The sequence below is a fragment of the Lontra canadensis genome, unplaced genomic scaffold, assembly GCF_010015895.1.
Source record: "Lontra canadensis isolate GAN:19392208 unplaced genomic scaffold, GSC_riverotter_1.0 scaffold4, whole genome shotgun sequence".
Lineage (NCBI taxonomy): Eukaryota > Metazoa > Chordata > Mammalia > Carnivora > Mustelidae > Lontra > Lontra canadensis.
The window spans coordinates 18,248,077-18,256,214 of NW_022630998.1; positions in this window are offsets into that span (position 1 = coordinate 18,248,077).

Below are 8,138 nucleotides of genomic sequence, written 5' to 3' on the forward strand. Positions count from 1 at the left end.
TAAATTAAAAAGCTCATAAAGCTGAGGCTCTGAACGAAGAAGCCCAACTGAGGGTATCAGGATGGAGAAAGCCCCAATAGGAATTGGGTTTCTAGAGAAAGGGGAGTAATGAGAACTAGTCAATCAGTGTCCATAAGATCCAGCAAGAGGTAAGAGATGGAAAACTCAGCAGAAAGTGAAATGGGTAAAATGGGGAGATTTATATGGGAAAGCTAGTAGTTTCAATTTGATATGGTATCACGTGGAAGGGACCCATGAAGAGAGTGCCCCCGTGAGAACAGTGTTGGAGATGCAAAAAGTGGAAATGGACCAAGCCCCACTGAGGAGTCAGCCGTGGATCTGTGGCCTGGTTAATGGAACGAGAGCAGCAGAGCTGAAGTCACAGCACAGCACACATGAGTCACTCCAGTGAGAGGTGAACTAGCTCTTTAAATGTCCCTGGGAACAGGATGGTCACCAGGATATGAGGTAGGGTTTGAACATGCGCTGGGAAGGTGGCGGCTGGTGTCAAATTGTTCAAACCCTAGCAGACTGAAACATATTCATATCCCTGAAAGACTAATAAATTATCCCCTTCCAAATTAAGATTCTTCAAATAGTTGTTCAAAATATCTTTATGGGGAAGGTTGATTTCTTCCGGTGAGGAAGGGAGAATAGTTTTACTGTGACTGTCTCGGCCACCCAGCTGGGGTTGCACAGTCATTCCCAACACTGCCCTTATCAAGACCCGCTCTTCCTTCTCTTTCTTAGATGACAGTAAGTTGAATGTGTTGCTTGTGTCTCTCATTCTATTTTCCATCTCAAGGATTTTGACACTGTTCCTTCTAACTCCATATAGTGGTCTTCTGGATGGAAGTTGCAGAAAATACGATTTTCCTCATCAGGTGACATGTCCAGTGATGTTTTAGCTGGGTGGGAGGCATTCAAATATTTAGTAATCACTACTGCACATATATAGACCACAGACCAATGAGGATGGTGACTGCCTTAGCACAGAGCAAAGCCTCTTTGCCCACTGGGCTAGGCATTAAACCTTTTGTCTCTGGTTGGTGATGAAGTCCAGAGTGGGGTGAGGTGGGATGGAGAATTTCTGGAAGTTGTAAGGGAAAAACTAGGGAGACCAAGATGGTGGTCTGGAGACTTGTGGGCTCAGGGAAGCTATATAGAAGTCTTTCAACATTTTAGCCACTGGAACAACTATGATGTGCATACCCGTGAGCTATCAGCCCTGATTTTGATGCACACGTCAAAACTTTGTGACCTAGAAAACTCCTTAGCTCTCCTATTTTTGAGCCCAGCTCTGGGCTTCAGTGGCGGTAGGAGAGGTGCAGGGGTAGAAAGGCAGGTAGGTAGTCCACATGTGAAATGTTGGGGTTATGCTAGAGAAAGAAAACACAGACCCACAAACATATTTGTGCACATATGTGCCTATGCGTGTGCTTACACTAATTACCAGAGAACTGAAAATCACCTTCTTCTGCAACTTTCCATCCCCTTTTACCTACAAGATCAAGAAGGAGATGTCTTGGGCCTCATATTCAGTTGACTGTGGAAGCAGATTTCAGTGTGGTTCAAGCTATTGAGTAAGTGGTAGAGAGGTGGAAATGACCCAAGTGTGGCCAAAGTTGTGGTGCAATTGCCTCAGATTGGCAGTGAGCCAAGGTTTAAAAAATGTCATCATTCTTCCCCCCCACCCCCTGACAAAGTGCCTCATTGCTGAGTTATGAAAAGGAATGGTAGTCTTCACGCTGAAATCAGAGGTTGCTGTGCAATTACCTAGGGAATTGCCACCAGGAGAATTGATCTGGTCATACCTCTGCCCACCCATTTGGGCTGACCTTTTCTCCAAAGCAAGATTTTATTTATTTATTTGACAGAGATCACAAGTAGGCAGACAGGCAGGCAGAGGGAGAGAGGAGGGCAAGCAGGCTCCCCGCTGAGCAGAGAGCCCGATGCAGAGCTCGATCCCAGGACCCTGGGATCATGACCTGAGCTGAAGGCAGAGGCTTTAACCCACTGAGCCACCCAGGCACCCCATCTCCAAAGCCTTCTTGACACACAGTTGTTTCGAGAATGAGAGATACAATGTATGCTGTGAAAGTATGTTGACAGTTACTGTTTATATTCTGCAGTTCAATTTCATTGGATATTATTTCAACTTTCTCCATAGGTTCAAAGTACTTTTCCATAGGCAAGAAGGCTTACTGGTGAGTATCATCGTTACAGTTGTTATCATGGTCATGCTGATGCAAACATACAGGCTGTTCTCCCATAGTGTGTTTTTCTTTAACACTAATTTATACATCGTGTTAAAGGATAAAATGAGGCATAATAAAGATTTTAAGCATTTATTTGAGTAACACTCAATTTGAATCAGGCAATCTCAAACTGGACATAGGAGTGTGTCTGTCACAGACAGAAGCTAGGGGAAAGACTTGTAGAGAGAAGAGGTGGAAGCAACGCAAGAAAATTATTTGGTTGTACTTTAAACATTTATATCTGGGAAAGTGTCATTGGCTGTTTGTGATTCGTTGTCCTTGGGTTGCCATTTCTTAACCTTGAGGCATTTACAAGCTTATGTTTCGGATTGCCCACTTAAGGTGCTGAGGTATTAGAATCCCCTCAGTCTCATGGCCTCCATGTTTAATTAATTTAATATATACAATTCATAAATTGGAGAATGAGGTCAGTGTATTACGGAAGTTGTGTGAAGGCTGCTCTTGGATTGCATTTTCAGTTTTGGTGAAACTGATTTCTGTGGAAGTGCCTGTTTTCAGGGACTTTATTTCAAAAGGCTAAGTAAGCATGACTCAAGTGTAAAGGGCCACCGAGATTGGAATGACTGAGATTATCTGGCAAATGCCCATGGAATTTAGCTATATTAGTATAATTTCCTTTTAGGATTTTAATTGGTTTTGTTTTGCATGTTGATTTCAAAGTTGCATTGGTTTTGACTATTCTGCCCTTAATGCTATTTTTCCCCATAGACCCTGTTGTTTTTAGTGTGCAATTTTTGCAAATGCAGAATTTTCAGGAACACATAGAATTTGTCACTGTAAATGCCTATCTTTGTCACTCAAACAAAAAAGATGAAAATAATAACCGAGGGTGTTCACAATTCTTTTACAACATTGGCATTCATTGATTTGAGTCTACATATCTGCTTAATTTTATATTTATAAAATTTATATTTTTATTTATAAAAATCTATTTATAAATCTGAGTAAAATTACGGGCTGCCGACTACTTCATCAATATCTGTTTACATACTTGGGGTGTCTATTGAAAAAAATGCACAGTACTGATTTGCATCAATGTACAATCCTTTATTGACCTTTACTATCTTCTAGATGGCCAGTCTGCTAAATACATTGCATGATCATCTCATTTGTTCTCACAACAGACTTAGGAGGTTGATATTATTACTCGCATTTTATAGGTGAGAAAAATAAATTTTCAGAAGATTAGGTAATTAACTCTGGGAGCACGTCTGTATTTTTGTGTGTGTCTTCAAGACTGCTTTCAGGCAAGAGAGCAGGATTATTTAACTCAAAATGGGGTCAAAAATGGCAGTGATTACAGATTTCCTCCAATGAAGTAATGTCTTTTAAAAACCCATCTTTTACTGTTCTTTCTAAGTAAATGCTTCCCCCCGCTTTGGGCACAAATGCAATTGCTAACGATAATAAGAGTTTGCATGATTTTGCTTACTTTTCTAAGCTGCAGGAAAGCTGTCTTTTCTTAGACCTCTGAAGTACTTTGAGGTTGACTGGACTTCAAACTTGTAACACTATCTTCTGTTACCTTGGGCATAAAACAGAATCTTTAAAGATTTATCTATCTGAGAGATAGAGAGTGTGTAAGTAGGGGGAGTGAAAGAGGAGGAGGGAGAAGGAGAGAGAGAGAATCTCAAGCAGACTCCACAATGAGTGCAGAAACCCATGTGGGGTTCAATCCCACAACCCTGAGATCATGACCCGAGCCAAAACCAAGACTTGAATGCTTGGTTCATTCACTGAGCTACCAGGAACCCCCTCACAAAACAAATTGTAAAATACTGCATGGGGAAATCAATCTTTCCAAAGCCACATTTCATTGTGAATTTCAAATTTACAGCTACACTGGCCTGTGTGGGAAAGGAACTTTGCCTTTCCAGGCTTGTTCCCTGGTTTATAATGTGCAAGAATACAACTCAGATCATCCAACCCCTTGCTGGAGGAAAATGGGTCCACTGGGCCAAATTAAGTTGATAACAGTTGCCTTTCTTACCTAACAGGTGCCTTTATACCTTCCAGTTCTTGGCAACTGCCCATCTGTACCATGTTTAATTAGAGATAAGTATACACAACATTGGAACTGACTTTTGGAGTAATTTTTGGAATTTGATAGTGTACATATTCGTAATATGTGTGAGGCTAAGGCAAGTGTAGCCTTTTTGTATTGGACTCATATAGTCAGTTTTACCTGTAGACTTCTGATCTATTTTTGCTACAGTCTAGATTCTGTTCTCCCTTACCTTCTGTCCACAGGTTATTTCCAACCAGAACAGAGAGCAACACTATCTACCCTGGAACCAGGCACCCCAGTCCTGTCCTTAGAGAACACAGACTGGTCTTTCCTTCCTTTCCCTATCTTCTAGACTTGAAGACAGATTGGCTCTTCTTTGTTTTAGCAGAGCTTCTGGTCTTCCTCCTTTATCTGCTTAACTCTGTATGTGTTCAATGAGCGAACCTGTGCCCACACTCCCAGCTCAGCCCAGTCTCCCAATTCTGCCCAGGAAGTGAATCCAAGGACAAGATTTTTAGCCACGTAAGAGAAATGTTTTAATAAAATATTTCTACAAAATCAAATTTAAAGTAATCTATTATCTACTACATATTATTCTGCCTTATTGTGGGTAGAGTGCATTCATATTTCAAGGTAGATGAATCATAAGATAATTTAAAACAGTTTAGCCATGAAAATCCCTGCAGCGTGTGCAGAACTAAGATTAAATTTAAGGCAATAATAATTCCCTGTCAGGAGAAAATGAATATATTCATCAAGGTACTTATTTGAAAAGTAATTGAGTTACCATTTCTATTCACATTGCCATCTGAACGTTGTAAAACTAAATTTAAAACTATGGGATTGTAATGCAGTTTTTTGAAAAATCTATTTTAATTGTCAGACTTGACTATGAGCCTCTGCATCTAAAATAAGTTATTTTTTCAAAAGCAAGAAAGTACTAAATTATATTTATGGGAATATAACACCATTTTTGTTGCTATTAACTAGAGGTCCCATAACGTGCCATAAATTTTAACTAGAAAATTCTGGGAATGAGTTTTTCCTCAACATTTATTTCCACACAAACATAGGAACGTACGTTTCTTGAACCACAAATCTAGTATGCAAAAACTGTATTTTTTCCCTATAACTGGCTTGAACTGACTGAACTACCCTGAGTCTCAAATAAACCCAATCTAGAAATTCAGGAGTCAAAGCACAGTTTTCTTAGTGGATTTTGGGATTCTGCCTTGCTTGTTCAGGGTTTATTTTCTATCTGGAGATGGGGATGGGGATTTATGGTCCCCAAAGATTGGGAATATTAGAGATAGCATTCTTGTCTTTGGTAGGCATTCGTCCTTACTTCTCATAAAAATAATGGTGTTCATCTGTGTTTTCTGTGCCAGACGTCATACTCCTGAGTATATAAGGTCAGAAAAATGTAGTGACACTCTTTTTGCTACAGCACATCCAGGAATCTAAGAGCCTTGGTCCATTAGAATAGAAGAAGTGGGAGTTTGGAAGAAAACCAAGTTTAGGATTCCCAGAGTGAGAACTCACTCTTTGTTGGATGAATGAACAACTGAATAATGAATGAACGAATGAATGAATACCTAAGTGGATGTTTTCACTGGTACCCCTCTGAGGTCTTGGAGGCGGTGTGGCCCTCTTTCCACATAAAAGAACCACTCTAAGTTGATTGCTTTTTCTCTCCTCAGCTGTCAGAGGACTTGCTGCTTGCCTTGTATGCCACAAACTTTATCTGTGCTGTTTTTGCCGTTGGTCTCCTTTACTCTTCCTGGTTTTCTCTTTTTTTGGTATTTCCACTGGCTCTTGTCCTTTTCCCAGTGTCTCCGCTTTCCCGGGAAAAGGTTAGTATTTCATCACCATTATCAGCTTGAGCAGTCAGGCACTCCTGGCTCCAGCAGAAGGTACGCGGTCATATTCTTTGGCTCCTCTGGAATGCATGTTGGCTGCTTCCGGGCTGGAGAAGAGGATTACCAGGAGACAGATATGGTACTCACTGTCCTGGACTGAATACATCTAGCGAAGTCAGCCTCACTGTGTAGGTCTGCTGTGTTGTGCCTATAGGTTGTTTGGACACAAACCTCCAGCAACTAGGCAGAGAAAAGAAGGAAAGCAGCGTCAAAAAAACATTGACCTCACCTATCAATCAAGCGGTCCAGCTGAACTGTGGTAGCACACCATGCCGGACACTGATCTGTGTCCTAAGTCTGCAGAGGGCTCTAGACTTCTATTTTCCTCAGTGTTTAGCTTATAATCTAGTGAATTTGTCAATGCTGTCATCCCTGCCCATTCTTCCTCAGTGAAAGGAGACACATGATGTAAGTCACGGCATAGTCCGATGAAGTTCACCCAACTTTGAGAGAGACAGAATTATTACTTAGAAAATTACTTTCAGATAATCAAATCTCAACGTCGTGCCTTTGGTTAGAAGAAAATTTTAATTACTATAATGTATTAACTAAATATAGACCATAATTTAATTATCACAGGCTTTTAATTACCTGAAAGCCATTCTTATCAAAAATAATTTTCATGGCTGCTGTTTATATGTTAAAATAGATATTTTTGAAGAAGGAGAAAGAACGTGAAAGAAATTGAGAGGCCCAAGATGTTTTCTGACCCCCTCAAGCTCTATTATTAGGCCTATGACTCTAAAAGAGCATTTTTACAAAATGGGCACCATGGGTGCTGGGGTAGGGACAGGTGGACAAGTGGGCGATGGGGAAAATTCTGTGGACTAATAGGTAGGAAAGCGGCGGCCTAGAGAGCTGAGGAACTTAATTTTGTATTTTTAATTTTTGCAAGAGACTTTAATAAGGGACCCTTTAATAACATGCCAGTAATGCAATATAAATCTCCAAGAGGGGGGTGCCTGGGTGGCTCAGTCTGTTAAGCATCTGACTTCAGCTCAGGTCATGATCTCAGGGTCCTGGGACTGAGCCCCACCACTGGCTCCACACTCAGTGGAGAATCTGCTTGTCCTGCCACTCTCCCTCTGCCTCTCCCCCTGCTTGGGCTCTCTTTGCCTCTCTCTTTCAAATAAATCAACAAAATCTTTTTTAAAATTTAAAAAAATAAAAATAAGTAAAAAATAAAAACTAGCAAGATTTAATGGAAATCAATCTTATTTCTATTATTGTTCAATCAAATAAAAGCTTATTTAGATAGAGGGAACTTCTCTTTCAATGTTATAATATATAGTAATCACAAAATTATCTTAAAGAGTTCATAAGAGCCCTCTCCCCAGTTCGAGTTCTTTATTCAATAGGAAGGTGTCATCAGGACAAGTTTCTCATAAGCAATATTTCAGCATCCATTTATTTCTCTCAGCTCTTCTTACTTACAAATAGGGGCTTTCAGATTATCTTGGTCTAGCACATTTTAAAAAAGATTTGTCTCATGTGAACTTAACATTTAAATGGCATTTTCCTGAACACTCATTATGCCATTCCAATGAGCAGCTGATTATAGCACCCAAATAGGACCCTAAATTCATCATTTGTCCCTTTTTTAAAAATTTACTTCTATCAGCAGTAGCAGTTCCAAATCAACTAATCCTTTTACCATTACTTCTCCATTTCTGAATTTTGAATTTTGACATATTTTCTCATTGTCCAAATAGGGGAGAAGATGTGGGGGTTTGGGAAAGAAAACAAAATACGAAATTGTCATCCACAACTTCACTTCTCAGAGTGAGATCCTGGACCAGCAGCAGCAGGATCTCCTGGGACCTTGTTAGAAATGTAAAATTTTATGGCCCCTCCCAGACCTACTAAATCAGAATCTGCATATTAGCAAGATTCCTAGGAAATTCATATGCACATTAACATTTAAGAAGAACT